Here is a 19,052-nt window from a genome sequence, read left to right as displayed (position 1 = left end):
GGAACAGTGATACTCACTAGACACAATATTGGAAATTAATTTACAACTTGGAGGTTGGGGAGTTAGAGGGGAGGGAAAAGCAGGAGAAATAGAGGGAGTGAGTAACATTGTTCAAAAAGCAATGTACTCTCATTGTTGCAGTGGGTCAAGATGCTATGTTGAAAAACAAACTTTACAATTTAGGCAGTGGTGGTGGCGGGGGGGGGGATATAATTGTGGAGATGGGAAGGAAGGGATGGTAGGGGAAACAAAGGAGGAGGCAACAATGCTTGATAAGAAATGTACTCATTACCTTGCTCATGTAAAACCATTACTTAACTTACATAACAGTAACCCCTCTGTATATCCTCTTTACAATAAAATAAAAATTTAAAATATAATTAAGAATTTTGGGTAGACAACAACAACAAAAACAACAACAAAAGACCCTCATCAATTGTTGGGTGCTGGTGGCTTACACCTGTAATCCTAGCTACTCAGGAGGCTGACATCTGAGAATAATAGTTCAAAGCCAGCTTGGGCAAGAAAGTCCATGAAACTTTTCTTTTCTTTCTTTCTTTCTTTCTTCCTTTCTTTCTTTCTTTCTTTCTTTCTTCTTTCTTTCTTTGTTTGTTTCTTTCTTTCTCTCTCTTTCTTTCCTTCCTTCTTCCTTCCTTCCTTTTCTCCCTCCTTCCTTCCTTCCTTGCTTCCTTCTTTCCTTTCTTTCTTTTTTTCTTTCTTTCTTCCTTCTTCTTCTTTCCTCCCCTTCCTCCTCTGACTCCTCTTCCTTTTCTTCTTCTCCTCCTCCTTTTTTTTCTTCTCCTACTCCTCCTCTTCATCCTTCTTCATTGTAAAGGTGAGGAACAGAGGTTTACAGTTACATAAGTAAGGTAATGGGTACTTTTTTGAACACTGTTACCACTCCCTCATTTTCTCCTACTTTCCTCTCTCTACTTTCCTCCCCTCCAAGTTGTGAAGTTCATTTCCAAAATGGTGTCTAGTATCATTGTTGCTTTAGTTCATTCTATTTCCTGCTCTTTCTGTGATTCCCTTTTTCTTCTGCACATCAGATAAGCTTATACACAATACAAAAGGGACAGAAAACTTTAAAAAATAGACATGAAACTCTTATCTCAAATTAACAACCAGAAAACCAGAAGTTGCATTGTGGTTCCAAGTGGTAGAGCTCTAGCCTTGAACAAAAGTTCAAGCCCCACAATTGATAAAAACAAAACAAAACAAAACAAAAAAACCCCACCTCATGAATTATTCCTATAGCTCTCTAAGTAAATACCAAATTTCCAAAAAAAAAAACCTTACAAGATGATGTATAACCAGCTCTGCTCTTGCTCTCCACCCCTAGCCTTACCTCTCCATATGAAAGATCTAGAGATTAGCAAAATAATTCACTCATTTAGTAAATGAGTAAATAAATTTGAGAACCATAAAGCATAAATAAAAAGGAAAATGTTGTTGCTAGTCATAAATGCCAAAGAAAATCAAAAGAATATAAATACTGCTCACAAATGAATAAATATCTGGTATATAATTCTAAACTCTCGCTGCTTAGTAGGTGTGTTAAATATGTCAATGGAACAGAAAGAAACAATAAACATTATAAAAAACACAAAAAATTTCTGCCATATTTCCATAGAATATAACCATGCATCAAAATTCAGATGAGAAAAAATGAGTAACTGACTACAATTTTTTATTAGACAAGTGTTAGCTAAGACAAGTACTAGTTATTAGACAAGTAACTCCAACTCTTTCTCCTTGATGGAGAGTTGGAAGCATAATTTCATATCTATTCCTCTATGCATGTATTTGAAAAACAAGACCTGAAATCAGAAGTCAATTGGAAATGTTCTAACATGTTAATAGCTATTACATGGCAGGCCCTTTCCTCATTAGACAAAATCAGAAGTCAATTGAAGTGCACTTATGTGTTAATAGCCACTAGTCTGTAAGATCTTAAATCATTAAACTTCCTCAGTACTACATAGGAGAGGCTTATTGAAATTACAGTTGAGTTGACAGTTTATCTTTCTTTTCCATTTTTTGAGGGGAGGTCTGATGTCTGTCTGATCTCTTGTATTCTGTTTTGTTTTTTAAATTAGCATTAGGAGTTAGCAATGCAATAAAATAATAGGAAATGAGATAAATAGTCAAGTTGAGTTAAAAAATCATTATTGCATAGGGCATTTGCTATTTCAGGATTGATATGCTAATGACTTTTCCTATTTTCTTCATTGCTATCTTTTATTTTAGCATTCACCCTTTTACATTCTTGCTCCAACTTTCTGTGGCAAGTAAGGAAAGTTTGAAACTGCAGGCTATAATTAAGAATTACAATGTTACAATCCTTTCTAAAAGCGAAGCTACCATTTCCACTCAGAAATGTTGGATTCATTATGCAGCAAGAGGGAGTTGGCCGTAAGTGCACTGATAGATTACCATGCAGGTTTTGCATGATGGGTTCCTGTCTGTTGGAGTGTAAACCAAAGGGCACACAATTTTGACTTTCTTTGATTTTCAAGCTATTCTTAAACCTCACATTAGCTTTTCCTTACACATCTTGCCTGGTCTTAGTGCTATATTTTCCTGCAGGTACATTCTTTCTTTTAGAAAGCATTCTTCACTCCTCAGTGATACTGTTCAGACCATCTCAGAATGTTGGTCTGTACACTGGACCAAGTATTGTGTTTGGTTCTCAGTACTGTTACTCTTAAAACTGCCATGCTCGAGAACTTTGCTAATGTAATTCTGTGCACAGGGAGCGTATGTGCTATTTGAATTTGCCAAAAAAAAAATCAGCCTCTTATGGAATCATAATCTTCACTTAAAATGATTTTCAAGTGTTTGGTATGCATGTAAAATCTAAGAAATACTGTTGCTTCGAGATTGTTTTCTGCATTTTCCTTTGGGTTGCCTAGAAGCTTGTTGCCTGTGAAAGTCTGTTGCATAAACAAACTCACTTGGATTTGAAATCCAGCATTAGTTCCTTTTCTGTGGGAAATCTGCCTGTACGTCTCTTCACTCAGAATATATACACGGTTAAAAACATTTATTCAGTGCTTAGTTACCAAATACCCATTATTTGTCAGGTACCTTGGGGATCTGAGGTTGTATCAATTTTATTCTCAAAATTGTATTTACTAGAGGGAGCTTGAGCTAAAAAACATAATTTGTGGACCTGAATCCTAATTTCTAGTGCCCTGGTATTTGAGATAGGTAGCAAAAACTTGCTGAATATCAATTTCCTTTAAAGTAAAAATAGATATAGGATTAGAGATAGAATGCCCAAGGCCCTGGGTTCAGTTGTCAGTATCAAAAATTAAAGAATTAGGAAGTGGCGCTGTGGCTCAAGTGGTAGAGTGCTTGCCTTGAGCCGAATTGCTCAGGGATAGTACCCCCCAGAGTTCAAGCCCCACGACTGACAAAAAAAATAAAGAATTATAAACAGATATTCATACCTATGTCCAATTGTGACTGAGAATTAGCTGAATGCCTGTAAGAGAGATGATGATCATTTTAAGATATTATGTCATTTAGTTTATCCTCTTAATGTGGGTGACGCCAGATCCAGGTTAATGATCAGGGGTGGGTTCTAGTAACTGTTTTAATAAAGGAGCAGACAACGATACTAATGAATTGCCCTACTTTTTAAAGTATGGTGGTAGAGAGAATTCAAAGTACCAAATGAATCAATAACAAATGAGTCTGTCTACAAAGAGATCAACTGGGAGTTCCAGTTGTTCCTCAACAAAGAGATACCTGCTGCCACACACACTGAGCATTCCTCAAAAGTTCTGCAAGAATATACAATCACTCACATATTTGACTTCATCTCAAGAAACGTTTTAATTAACTCAACTAGTTGGAACCCTTAGGAGCTGTATTTTTTTAAAACAAAATTCATTGTTAAACAAACACCATAGAATAAGTCATCGGGGAAACATAGCAAAATAATAAGTGAGTAAGCAAACAAATTATGACAATGTTGTATCTGTGGTTATCACAGGCAACTTCATAACTTATTCTTCTCAGCCCTTTGTGAGGCTTCTTCTTTTCCTACTTTTCATCTAAATGATACTGAAGAAGAGGTCGTGGAAGAGTAGAGCAAAATAATTTCATTAGTTCAAAGCTTGTTTCTGTTGAGAAATAGTGAATTGAGAGAACATGAGTATAAAGTAAAATAAGCATACACATGGCCAAAGATAGAGTTAATTTATACCCTTCTATATTGAGAAATAGAAATTTCACTACTGAGTACTTTGGAAATTTTACTTCGTCATACCAACCACCCCAGAGCTAGGACATATTTAATCCCCAGATATCCCCATGACTTGGGCCATTTGATATTTTTGCATCTTTTTAAGTCTGGATGCTCACATCTGCTTATCAGTCTTATGGATGATGAGCTCTGCTGATGGTGCAGGCACAGGCCAGTGCAATTTGTTTTCATTCTGTAGTCTTTCTGCAGATAAGTTCTTAGCTAGAGTCTGATAATAACATCATGAAAATTTCAAATCTGTTTTATGCATACTTTTGTGTAATTCACACACACACACACACACACACACACACACACACACAAACAATGCATTCACCATCATGAGTCATTTCAAAGAATTGCCTTGTATTTACATAGATCTCTTTCTTTACACCCCAAAAGCTCTAGGCATTTTAACTAAACCTGAAAAAATGTACTTTTTGTATAAAATGTGTAACACGAACTAAATATAAGAACCACTGTCTACATTTTTCAATCTATGTCTTACTCTGAAGGCTTAAAGGAACCATACATTTTAAACCTGTATGTGATACCCTGTGCGAGTTGTTCACATATTAAATGAAATGGCTTTGGTTTATATTTTGTCAATTAAAAATGAGATAAAAGGGGCTGGGAAGGTGGCTCAGTGGTAGAGCGCTTGCCTTGCATGCATGAGGCCCTGGGTTCGATTCCCCAGCACCACATAAGCAAAAAGAAAAAAAGCCGGAAGTGGCACTGTGGCTCAAGTGGTAGAGCGCTAGCCTTGAGCTGAAGAGTTGAGGGACAGCGCCCAGGCCCAGAGTTCAGGCCCCACGACCGGACCCAAAAAAAAAATGAGATAAAAATCTTTAAGTTAGTTGTCAACCATTGATCTTTTATTCCTCAGCAGTCATTTTAAGAATAATTTTATAATTCATTTAAAAAAACTAAAGCATATATTTTGACAACGTTAACTCTTCAGTTTTCCCTTGTTCATCTGTATTCACCACACAGTGTCATGAACTTTTTCAAGCTATCTGTTTTTTATTCTCCTGTGTCTCCTACTACTAGAATGAGAAACATGAACATTGGTTTGAAGTAATTACACTAAAAATTCATGAAGATTCCCATGGAAATAAAACAAAGTGAGAAATGAGGTCTTAGCACAGGATTCCTTCTTGCTAAATTATATACTCAAATCTTCTTGCATTAATTGTGCCAGAGCTTAAACTACATATAAAAGATAAATGGCAGTTTATTGAGGTTTTTATAATTTCAAGATCAAGACTGCAAAAGTAGTACATTAAATGTATAATTAATCATATTTAATTATATATACATATATGTATAGACTGACACCATTTCCTAAATGCCTCTGGAATTGTCCTGATTTCTATTTAGTTATAGAAAGGTGTAGTTTTATGGTTGATTTGTAAGTTGTAGGGATATTATGTACTAAGCATTTTCACTACAAAAATTGATACAGGTAAAATAATAGAATCAATAGAGGGAAAGCAAAAAGGAGACCTTTAATCAGGAAACTAGAAACACAGCCAAGATTAAAAAGCTAGTCGACACAGCCAAAATTAAAAAGCTAGTCCTAAGTAAGCCAGGCCCAAAGAAACATAGGTCCCATGGTTTCCCTTATTTACAATAACTAGTATATATCTGAGACAAGCAGAAATGGTCAGATAAGTTGATATTAGGCGAAATGAAGCCCAAGATAAGGACTCAAATGTTTTTTCTTTCTTGCTATTGTTTCTAACATATTTATAAGATGATTTCTTTGTTGCTTTGTATGTCCCTCCCCCACAGTATAACCCCTGCTTTCACTGTATTTGATGTCGGTATAATTTGTGGAAGGGGAGGGAAAAAATGTTTAAATAAGGATACAGGTGGACCCATCACAACAATGAGATGTACAAGATGTTATGTCGAAAAATGAATTTTAGCCGGGCACCAGTGGCTCACGACTGTAAACCTAGCTACTAAGGAGGCTGAGATCTGAGGATCATGGTTCAAAGCCAGCCCAGACAGGAAAGTCCATGAGACTCTTATCTCCAATAAACCTCTAGAAAACCGGAAGTGGTACTGTGGCTCAAGTGGTAGAGTGCTTGCCTTGAGCTGAAGAGCTGAGGGACAGTGCTCAGGCCCAGAGTTCAAGGCCCACGACTGATTAAAAAAAGAAAAAAAAGAAAAAGAAAAGAAAAAACGAATTTTACAACTTTGGCGTGGGGTGGGGGATGGGGAGTGGGGGGAGAAGGGGCATGGAGGGGCAAGAGGGGGAGAAGGAGGAAGGGGGGAGGGGGGATGGTAAGGGGAAACAAAGGAGGAGGCAACAACGCTTGATAATAAATGCACTCATTACCTTGCTCATGTAATTGTAACCCCTCTGTACAGTATTTTCACAATAAAAAATAATAAATAAAAAGCTAGTCTTGCTTACTACATGCAGTTTGGGGAATAGATTTCTCTTAATCTATGAAGCTCTATAGAATGCTGAAGATTATTGAGATGTTGAAGTCTTCTGTATTCTTCTGTTTCAAAGGTCAAGTTGACACAGTAGAGTATTTATGTATTTACTTATATATTAAGCAGTGAAGTTTAAAAAAAGAGTTAGGATGGAAGAAGAAAGAAGTCTTGAGGCTAGCACTCTATCTCTTGAGCCACAGCTCTGGTTCCAGCTTTTTTTATGGTTAATTTGAGACAGAGTCTCAAGGACTTTCCTTTGGTCTGGATTTGAACTGCATACTCAAATCTCAGCCTCCTGAGTAGCAAGGATCACAGGCATGAGCGACCTGACTTCAGCAAGAAGTCTCATATTTGCATTGACCCCTTTAGAAAACATCTTCATAAAATATTATCTGAATTCGGATATTGGTTCTGCCACCAAGAATGTGATTCTAAAATGCAAATCTGAAAATCACAGACTCTTTAATGCCTATCAACTGAAGAAAAAATTCCTTGACTGAGCACAGAAAACTCTTATCTTATGTTTTCCCAAATTCAACCCACAGAAGCTTGCTTGCTTTATGGTGAACTGAATTGAGGCCCTACCAGTGTGCCATCTTGAATACAATATTTATCATATATAGTGGCCCATGTTCTTGGTAAGTCATTCTTTGGACTAGGTTTTATTTTTTGTGATTTTTATTTGACATGCTCAAATTTCACAGGTGGTATTGCATTCTCCCCATTTTCTTGGAAAATACTGTAGATATTTCATTGTATTTTCCTTTTCTAATTGTCCACTTACTCAGCTTTCCTTCCATTAGTCTGAGATTTCCTCCCATTAGCCTGTGAAACTTTTAGCCTGAGATGTTTGTCCTATTCAATATCTTTATATCTGAAGATATTCTTGGTTTAGGTACTGTTATTTAGAAATTTTATAGTAAATGTTTCTAGACTTGAGGTCATTGGATATGTATTACTTTAAAAAAACCCAGAAACAAAATCAGAACAAAACAAACAAAACCTCCTGTTGTTTATATGTCTCCAAATTTGTAGTTTGTTGAACCTGACCACAATGATAATAATGTTTTCTTGGTTAGACTAAACTTGACTCTGTGCCTCTAACCTCATTTTGTTTATGAACAAGATTGGAAACTTTAAAAATATAATAACAATAAAGGAGGTTGTGTCCTGATCTCCCTGCCTCTGTAGGAGGGGAGGTTTCTAACTTTCATGGGTATCAATTTGCAAACACAAATGAACTAAACTAACCACAGAGAAAAGCACTGCAAACTCATAAATAACAGCACATTTGGCATATTTCATTGAGAGAACTTCTGTCTTTGAAATTCTCCAATATATTTTCCCACTAGCTCATTCTGGCACTTAAAACCATTCTTGCTTTGCTGGGTAGTGGGTGTTTGTACAACAACTTCCATGCTTCAAAGCCTTTTACACATCTTGGATATTAGAAAGAAATAAAAGTTTCTCCTAGAAATGATATGGTGCTGTTATACTGAACAAAGTGACAGAATTGTAATAGCAAGTCAAGCACGTCATGCTGGTAAGTAAGAGAAAACATATATCATGATCATTTTTAAGAGTTAATCAATAGAATCACCCAAATAGTCACTTCTTATGATTTCTTGGCTTAAGTTACCATTAAAAGCTTGGGTAAATGAATGGCTTGTGTAGTAAATGGCTCCTCATTAGTATTCAGTGATGAGGTACATCCTGGTGTTTGAATGTCCACCCTTCACTCTAGGAAGGTACCTTGTGGCATCTTGTAGTTTCACACAGTCGATCACAGAAATGTGCAGGGTTCTCTGTGGATGAGACATCCTGAAACAACGTTTTTAAAAATGTCTGGATTACCTCATCTTCTCTCTCTAGGGGATTCTTACACTTCCAAATATAATCAGTCAAATAGCCTGTCAGCCACACCATGGTGACCGAATTATACCCTCTAATGACTCCTAGTAGTTCTCCTGATTAGGCATTCATGTCTGTTGTATTTAAGATACACCACCATCTGCTCCTGGCTGACATAACCTATCTAACAAGTTCATTTTCTATTTTCTGAGTATATTGGCACAAAACAAGCCTCAATGGCTCCCATAGCTTGGAAAATGATGAGTCTATGATGTCTTTAGGTCTTAGTGACAAATTTTTACTTGCAATTTCTTTTGCTTAAAGTCATTATGACTACCTTATTTTATGTCTGAAATCCTATTTTTGATATGTCTTTCATGTTCACACAACAAAAAGAAAACATAGTTATTTTACATGTGCCACAGATATTCATTGCAAGACCACAGTGTGCAAAATGTCTATAACATCATAGAGAAACTACAAAAAATTAAACAGACTTGTATTAGACTTTGTAACTTTCCAGTATTAGTGAGAAGACCAAAATTAATTAGAAATAGTACATGCCGTGTAAAGGCTTTCCAGTAAATATAGTGTTAAGTTTTGTCTTACCAAGGGACATTGTAAAATGTTGGAGCTTAAGTAGGCAGGCCATGGTTCACAAGGAAAACATTTTGAAGGCTGTGAAATCAGAACAATATTTTGAGGGAATAGAAGGCCCATATTAGAAATGAGGAATGAAGATCAGTGTAAGTACAGGAGATTGGGCTACCTAGGAAGCATTGAGGCAGAATCTAATCAAAGAAGTAATCATCACCATTAACCATTTTCAAGATCTTTCACTCTGTCCTCTGGTGACCTCCACATAGAAACACTGAAGTTTAAACTCTAAAGACTGAGTATTCAAATGTTTTTTTCTTTCTTGCGATTGTTTCTAACACATTTATAAGATGATTTCTTTGCTGCTTTGTATGTCCCTCCCCCATGGTATAACCCCTGCTTTCATTGTATTTGATGTTGGTATAATTTGTGGAGGGGAAGGAAAAAAACAAATCGTTTAAATAGGAATACAGATGGATCCATTGCAACAATGAGATGTACAAGTCGTTATGTCGAAAATGAACTTTACAACTTTGGCGGGGGGAGGGGAGGTAATAGGGGAGCAGGGAGGTGGAGGTTGGAGGGGAGATGGAAGGTATGGGAAGGGGAAACAAAGGAGGAGGCAACAATGCTTGATATGAAATGTACTCATTATCTTGCCCATGTAATTGTAACCCCTCTATATGGTATTTTCACAATAAAAAAATTGATACAAAAAATGACTGGGCTAAGAGGTACAGCTGAGGAATTGTGTATTTTCTTCAATATTTATGGAAAGATTAAATTCATGAGAAAGAATTCTAGGAAAAATGAAATGTCAATGATGGTGGAAGCTTTCCTCTGTTAACTGATGTGACAGCTCTCTCTACCCCTTTGGAAGCTACAACTTAGGAATTTACAGTTAATATGTTCAACAAGTAATACCTATAAAAATCACTGAGTCATTTCAGAGTTAGTAATGACAATAATATTTTACAATAAAAATGCATACAGCCTAGAGCGCTGGTGGCTCACGCCTGTAATCCTAGCTACTCAGGAGGCTGAGATCTGAGGATCGCGGTTCAAAGCCAGCCCGGGCAGGAGAGACCCTGAGACTCCCATCTCCAATAAACCACAAGAAAACCGGAAGTGGCGCTGTAGCTCAAGTGGTAGAGCGCTCGCCTTGAGCTGAAGAGCTGAGGGACAGCGCCCAGGCCCAGAGTTCAAGCCCCATGACCGACAAAAAAAAAAAAAAATGCATACAGCCAATCGAGACCAAGCATTATTGGATCAACTATTAGAACAGAAAATCTGTTAAAGTCAAACAAAAAAAATCCAACTGTGAGAGCAAAGCTGAGTTCTATGTATATCTCACATGTGCAAACAAATAATTGGTTAGTCTGGATTGTGCCAAAATAGCACATACCCAAATTAAAGGACAAATGAGAATAAAGAATGTAGACAAGGTAGAGAATCATTCTAGCTCATGTGTTGCATACCTAATGTGGTTTTTAAAATTTCCAACCTTCAGGTTGGATCAAAGTCCTTCTCATTTGGATGGATAGAATAGTTCAGGATCAATCACTTGAAAAAAAATCCCTAAATTATTCTGATGCATCAGAATTTGGGGACTATGCTCTTTATTCATTTCCAATTAAATACCCAGTATGCAGAAAGGAAATGTTCATGGTTCTAGTCAAATTCTCATAATTATATTTGTAATGCGAACTGATATTCATTGATTTAACTAAAAATAAATAATATTGGTTTATTGTATCATTTTAATTTATTTCAAATAACACATTTTTGTTGCTCATCTTAAACATTGAAGAAATACTTTAGGTGTTTTAAGGAGGTGAAAAGCAAGGTTAGTTTCCCTTTATGTTTCATTGTCCTTTGTACAGACTCACTAAAGACATTTTATAAGAGTGGTGTCCTAACAGGGACATTTGGGAGAAATAGTACCTAGTTTAAAGTTCTTCAGTGAATGTACAGAGGATTGTTTAGTTATGAATCAATAAAATACCATTGCATTTTTGAAAGAATGTGCATAGATTTATATTAAAGCCGAAGAAATATAATTTCTTATAATAATTTCTTACACTGAGTGAAGATTTTGCTTGTTTGGGGGAAACAATAAATATCTGTAAATGTAATTGGATTAGGTTAAAGATATGCAAAATCTTCTGAATAAATATGGTAATAATATTCAATTGGCTTATCTTGACTTGTACATATAAAGGCTTTGTTGTTTTCTAAAGGAAACACCTGTTGGCCAAGACATCTCTTCTGATGGGTCACTCCTTATGGCTTGTTACATGAATACTTTGCTAAAAATTGATCTAAGACTGAATGTAAAGAGCCATTTATTTATAAATCCAACTCTCTTAGCTTCTATGGTTGCTACTATAATCTCTAAAGAAAACAAACACAAACATAAACACATATCATGCAAATGACTTCAAGACATTGTAACTTTTTCCCAGTCTAGAGATGTCTAGGGCTGAAACTATAGGCAAAGTGTTCCAACACATTTCTTCTATAAATTGTTCACTCGCTTTAGAGTACATTAGTTACATAATGATAGTTATACTTGAATGCTTAGTATGTTAAAGGAGAGATTAATATGGTTATTCAAGAGGAAAATGGATCTTAATCACAGCATAAAATATTTGAAATGAAGGATAACAAATAATGGCTTCTACTACCCCAACTCACCAGCTGTTTGGTAGCAGACACAAGACTGCTAGCTCACATTACAGGACTCTGACTTCTACATTTTTTCCTATTTATAAGATGAAAATCTTCATGTGCATGCACAGAGTAGAAACTAGATATAAGTTGGCATATATAAACTTACAGTTTACCAAAGTCTTTATCCTATAGCATTTTCTAAAATATTTTTTGTCTTTCATTCACAGAATAATATTCTCCTCAAAATGTACCAATTATATGTAGCTCATTGCATTTTGGAAATTGTCAGTACTGTGACTTTGGAAAATGAGATCACTTTACAGAGACAACTTTTCAAAAACAGGTATTTTCTATAGAGATTTATAATGTACAGCATGATAGTTTCTGTCAATTCAGTAATGATTTTCATGAGCACTTGACCTTTAATACATCTGTTTTGAAACTTATAACTTGATACATTGACAGAAACATATTAACAAGGAAAACTAAAAATCCAAACTCTCAGATGACATTTCATCTTTTAAATTTACCTTTTTTAAAAACACTTTGAATATATGTGCTGTTTTCCCTAAGCTGTCACAATCTGTGGCTCAGAACAAATGCAATAAATAGATCGATAAGCCTTGGAAAGAACACTGGCTATTTGTGCATAAGTAGAGAAATGTTTAACATATTGAAGCAGCAATTAAAGCAAGAGGAGAAATGAACACTGCAGTGGCTAAAGATGAATTAAGCTGCAATGGAATTTTTATTATATCACAAACTGATAGCACTTTTATCTCCAGATCTGTGGTAGTTTCTAAAGAGTATCAATGAAGATAACTTAAAATCAATTTGAACCATTTCAATTGAAAAACTATATCTTCTGGAGTGTGTGCCAAGATACTGCTCTTGAGAAACCACTAAAATGGAAAAAAATCAAAACCATTACTGACCTGGAGGAATCTTAAGAAGTATTTGGTTTATGTGCATGTTTGAAAGATGGAGTAAGATTGTGTATGTGATCAAACATAGAGAGAAGCTGCAGGCAGAATGAGCTCCAAAGATAATATGCTGGAACTTTTGATGTCTCTATCCTGAGGGAAGCAATAATAAGCTACTTTGCTTAGGTTGGGATAGGTTCACAAAGCCAGAGGGAAAACTGGATGAGATAAAATAAACAGAATCAAATAATTGAGGATATGGAGAGTTAAGATACTTTAGTCAGGTTAAGTTACTTGGAAGTTGATATAAAGAATTATGAGACGTAAATAGAATAATCTTGTCAGCTGTGTAATATAATAATTTTTAAATGTTACATTCTATAGAGTTGAAACTAAGGAAATTCAATATGCATTTATAAAACATGTTCTTGATTTCCAGCCTAAAGAACACAAACATAGACTATAACATGTAACTAATCATTGTTGACATTTATTATTCAGTGCTATGTGATTGAAACTGTTTTATAGGTTTTAGCTGATGTAATTTTCCAAATACCCTATGAGGGAGACATGGGTACAAACTCATGCTGTTTATATAGAAAGTATGGAAGTTGATTAATCAGCCTTAATTTATAACTTGCTGGCTGTCTTAGCAGTGTAGGAGGCATGGTTAATTTATTTCACACCAGTGTGCATAAAATAAAATGGTGTAGGAGACATACTAGTTTGAGGATTAGAAAATGAGGTCCATGATACAAAAAAAAAACTTGCCAAAGTTTACATACCACAATTAATGATAGAGTTGGGTTTCCAGGGTATGTTCAGTGACTATAGGTAACTAGGCTTGAGGTTGTAGCATTCATTAGTCATTTTCTCATATACAAAGCTACATTAGGAATATGGAGATTATAGGTAGTCCTTGAAAATATTGTGCTCAATTATATGAGCATAGCAAGGAATTACAATTTTATTCTTCCACTAGCCACATACCATATCTATATAAGCTACTTACAGTAGTCTTCAAAAGTGAGAAATAATGCTAGGGCCAGTAGCTTGTACTTGTATCCCTAGTTACTGATGCAGTGAGATTTAAGGATCGTGGTTCAAAGCCAGCCCAGGAGGTAAAGCCTGTGAGACTCTTATCTCCAATTAACTACCTTCCTCCCCCCACAAAAAAAGGAAGAAGTGGAGCTATGGCTCAAGTGTTAGATTGTCAACCTTGAGCAAAAAAAGCTCAGGGGCAGTGGTGTTTAGGCCTTGAGTTCAAACCTATGACTAGCACACACATACAAGAAAAAAGAAATAGTAAACAAAATATAAGTATAAAATATAAAGTAGCAAATCTCACTCAAACATGTATGAGGTTATAAACATAAGGTGGTATTCCTTTCAAATGAAGAAATATAAGCCAGATGCCAGTGGTTCACGTCTGTAATCCTAGCTACTCAAGAGGATGGTGACACAAAGCCAGCCAAGGAAGAAAAACCTGTGAGACTATCTCTAATTAACTGAAAAAAAAAAACACTAACTGGAAGTGAGTTGGGCGCCGGTGGCGCCTATAATCCTAGCTACTCAGGAGGCTGAGATCTGAGGATCACCATTCAAAGCCAGGCTAGGCAGGAAAGTCTGTGAGAGTCTTATCTCCAATAAACCACTAGAAAATGGATGTGGTGCTATGGCTCAAGTGGGAGAGCGCTGGTCTTGAGATGAAGAGTGCAAGGACAGCAGCCAGGCCCAGAGTTCAATCCCCATGACTGAGAAAACAACAACAACAACAACAACACTGGAAGTGGAGCTATGGCTCAAGTGGTAGAGCACAAGCCTTGAGCAAAATAGCTCAGGGACAGCTCCTAGGTCATGACTTCAAGCCTCAGAACTAGCACACACATAGACAGACACAGACACACACACACACATACACACACACACACAAAGTGGAGGAGGATGTGGGGAAGAGGAGGAGGAGGAGAAAGGTGAAAAAGGTGGAAGAGGAGGAGGAGGAGGAAGAGGAGGAAGAAGAGGAGGAGGAGGAGGAAGAAGAAGAAGAAGAAGAAGAAGAAGAAGAAGAAGAAGAAGAAGAAGAAGAAGAAGAAGAAGAAGAAGAAGAAGAAGAAGAAGAGGAGGAGGAAGAGGAAGAAGAGGAAGAGGAAGAAGAGGAAGAGGAAGATGAGGAAGAAGGAGGAGGAGGAGGAAAAAGAAGAAGAAGGAGGAGGAGAAGGAGGAGAAGGAAGAGAAGGAGGCGAAAGAGGAGAAGGTGAAGAAGAGGAAGAAGAAAAGAAGAAGAAGAAGGAGATGGAGAAGGAGAAGAAAGTCATCCTAGTTTTTTCCAGAAGAAGGAGAAGAAGAAGAGGTGGAGGAAGAGGAAGAAGAAATTGTCCTAATTTTTCCAGAGCCTTCAGTGTTAGATCTTGTTAAATGCTTTTTCTGAATCTATTAAGATAACCATGTGGTTCTTATCCTGGCTCTTGTTGATGTGATGCATTATATTAATTGCTTTGCATACATTGAATCAGCTTTGCATCCTTGAAATGAATCCTGTTTCATCATGGTGTATGATTTTTTTTTCTGATGAGTTGTTGAAGTCCATTGGCCAAAATTTTGTTGAGAAGTTTTGCATCGATGTTCATCAAATAAATGGGTCTATACCTCCCTTTCTTTGATGAGTCCCTGCCTGGTTTTGGGATGAGGATTATGATGGCTTCCTAGAAAGAGTTTAGTAGTGAACTTTCACTTTCAATTTCATTGAAGAGTTGGAGGAGTATTGGTGTGAGTTCTGCATTTGAAGGCCTTGTGGAATTCAGGTATAAATCTATTTGGTCCTGGGTTTTTCTTGGATGGGAGGTCTCTTATTGCTGTTTCTATTTTGATGCTTGATATGAGTCTGTTAAGTTGGTTTAAATTATCTTGGTTTAGTTTTGGCATGTTGATATTTGCTAGAAAATTGTCCATTTCTTCCAGATTCTCAAACTTATTAGCATAAAGGTTTGAGAAGTATTCCCTTATAATGTTCTGAATATTGGTTGTTTCTGTGGTGATGTTTCCATTCTCATCTCTGAGTTTGTTTTTGGATGTGTTCTCTTTTTTTTTCAGATGAGATTTGCTAAGGATCTGTCAATTTTGTTAATTTTTTTGAAGAACCAACTCTTTGTTTTGTTTATTCTTTCTATGTTTTTTATTCTAATTCACTTAATTCTGATTTAATTTTAATTACTTGTTTCCATCTACTGGATTGGGGTTTAGCTTGTTGCTCTTTTTCAAGGAGCTTCAGGTGTCTCATTAAATTGTTAGTTTCAGATCTCTACAACGTGTTGATATAGGAACTCAGAGCTATAAACTTGCCTCTGAGTACTGCCTTTGCTGTGTCCCAGAGGAGCTGGTAATTTGTGTGTTCATTTTTGTTGAATGTCATAAACATTTGAATTTCCTTTCTAATCTCTTCCATGACCCACTAGTGGTTCAATAGTGTGTTGTTCAGCCCCTTTTGTGTTACAGGACTTTCTTTGGTGGCTTTTGGTGTTGAGCTCTAATTTTATTCCCTTGAGGTCTGAGAGAATACAGAGCATAATTCCAATGTTCCTGAAATTGAACAAATTTGCTTTGTGACCTAGAATATGGCCTATTTTGGAGAAAGTTCCATGTGTGCTGAGAAGAATGTGTATTCTGATGCTGTTGGGTGAAATATTCGGCAGATGTCTGTTAAGTCTAGTTATCTATGCAGTTGTTTAGATCTGAGGTTTCTCTATTGAGTTTTTGCTGGGTTAATCTATCCAGCAGGGATGGTGGAGCATTCCTCAAGCTAATAAAAGCTGTGTATAACAAACATACAGCCAGCATTTTACTTAATGTGAAAACTAAAGCCATTTCCTCTACACTCAGGAACAAGACAAGGATGTCCACTCTCTCCACTTCTCTTCAATTTACTATTAGAATGCCTAGCTACAGCAATAAGACAAGGTGCAAACATAAATGGTATTGAAAAAGGGAAAGATGAAGTAAAACTCTCCCTCTTTGCGGATAATATGATCTTGTATTTAAAGAATCCCATGGACTCAACTCCCAAATTACTAGAGCTGATTTGAAACTTTGGCAATGTAGCAGGATATAAAATTAACCCTCAAAAATCAATGGCTTTTCTGTATGCCAGAAATTAGAAGAGTGTGGCTGAAATCAGGAAAGCAACTCCTTTTGTAATAGCCCCACAAAAAATAAAATACCTAGGAATTAACTAAAGTTGTGAAGGACCTTTATGATGAAAACTTTAAAAACCTGAAAAAGGAAATTAAAGCAGAACTTAGGAAGTGGAAAAACCTCCCACACTCCTGGATTGGGAGGAATAACATCATGAAAATGGCAATACTTCCCAAGGCTATCTACAAATTCAGTGTGATACCTATCAATACTCCAACCTCATTCTTCAATGAAACAGAATCAGCAACCCAAAAATTCACATAGAACAATAAAGGAACCTGAATAGCAAAAACAATCTTTAGCAGAAAGAACATTGCTAGAAGAATATCAATATCGAATTTCAACTCTGTTACAAAGCCATAGTAATCAAAACAACTTGGTACTGGCACAAGAACAAACCTGAGGACCACTGGAATAGCATGGAAGGGCAAGACAGACCTATAGTCACTTAATCTTCCATAAGGAAGCTAAAAAAATAGAATGGAAGAAAGCCTGTTCAGTAAATGGTGCTGCCAAAATTGGTTAAACACATGCAGAAAACTAAAGCTAGATCCTTATATATCACCCTGCACCAGAATCAACTCCAAATGGATCAAAATAGACACTCTGAAAACAGGAAGGAATAGGAGAAACTCTAGGGCTCCTTGGCACAGGCCAAAATTTTCTTAATAATGACCCAGAAACACAACAAATCAAAGAAAGGTTGGACAAATGGAATTGCATGAAACTGCAGAGTTTCTGCATGGCAAAGGACATGCCTAGTAAGATCAATAGGAAGCTCATGGATTGGGAGAAGATCTTCACTAGTCATACAAGAGACAAGGGTCTCATATCTAAAATATACTTAGAACTCAAAAAACTAAATCCACCACCAACAAATCGTCAAAGAAACAACTGCATGATAAATAAGTGGGGTAAAGAATTAAAGAGAAATTTCTCTGAAGAGGAAATAAGAATGGTCAATAGACACATGAAGAAATGCTCAACTTCTCTATCCATAAAAGAAATGCAAATCAAAACAACATTGAGATTCTACTTCATCCCAGTTAGAATGGCTATAATCAAGAACTCTAATAACAACAGATGCTGGAGGGGATGTGGCTAAAAGGGAATCCTACTGCATTGTTGGTGGGAATGTAAACTTGTTCAACTACTTTGGAAAGTAGTATGGAGGTTCATCAAAAGACTCCACATAGAGCTCCCCTATGACCCAGCAATCCCACGTTTGGGCATTTACCCAAATGATCACAAACAAGACCACACTAAAGCTACCAGCACAACTATGTTTATTGCAGCATTATTTACCATAGCTAAGTTATGGAATCACCCCAAATGCTCCTCATTAGATGAATGGATCAAGAAAATGTTATATATATACACAATGGAATTCTATGCCTCCATCAGAAACAATGACACCTTCCCATTTGTTAGGAAATGGAAAGACTTGAAGTAATCCAGGCCCAAAGAAACATAGATCCTATGGGTTCCCTTATTTACAATAACTAGGACATGAGTAGGACAAGTAGAAAAGGTCAAAAGCTATGTACATACGACTATATAAGATGATGCTAAGTGAACTGAACCCCAAGATAGGAACACAAATAATTTTTTTCTTTCTTACTATTGCTTCTAACGTATTTATTATGCACCATATGATTTTTTTCTTTGTATGTTCTGCCCCCACAGTATAACCCCTGTTTTCACTGTATTTGATGTTGGTGCACTGCATCTTGTATATACACTTCTCTAATTCAGGGAGGGGAAGGGAAAAACAAAATCTTAAATAGGGATACAGGTTGACCCATTGTAACAATGAGATGTACAAGATTAGAACTTTGGTGTGGGGGTGTAGTTGTACAGGTGGGAGAGAAGGGATGGTAGAGGAAAAACAAAGGAGAAGGCAACAATGCTCCATAGGAAATGTACTCATTACCTTGCTTATGTAACTATAACCCCTTTGTACAGTATTTTACAATAAAAATTGTACAAAAAAAGAAAAATACACTAAAGCAAAAAAGGTTGGAAACATGGCTCAAGTGACAGAATACTTCCTAGCAAACAAAGTCTAGAGTTTAAATCCAGGGTATTTAAAAAAAAAAGAAAAAGAAAAGAAA

The 19,052-nt window shown here is 36.3% G+C and overlaps 1 protein-coding gene across 1 annotated transcript in view; it reads right to left on the bottom strand.

Moving 5' to 3' along the window:
* The window catches only part of Thsd7a (thrombospondin, type I, domain containing 7A), a 344,637-nt gene that overhangs the window by 89,766 nt on the left and 235,819 nt on the right, over window positions 1–19,052 (bottom strand). The gene's annotated exons all lie outside the window — the stretch shown is intronic.

This window comes from Dipodomys ordii, unplaced genomic scaffold (assembly GCF_000151885.1).
Source record: "Dipodomys ordii isolate 6190 unplaced genomic scaffold, Dord_2.0 Scaffold48, whole genome shotgun sequence".
Classification (NCBI taxonomy): domain Eukaryota; kingdom Metazoa; phylum Chordata; class Mammalia; order Rodentia; family Heteromyidae; genus Dipodomys; species Dipodomys ordii.
The sequence above is the reverse complement of the archived record's forward strand: the minus strand, read 5'-3'. Positions and strand labels throughout refer to the sequence as shown.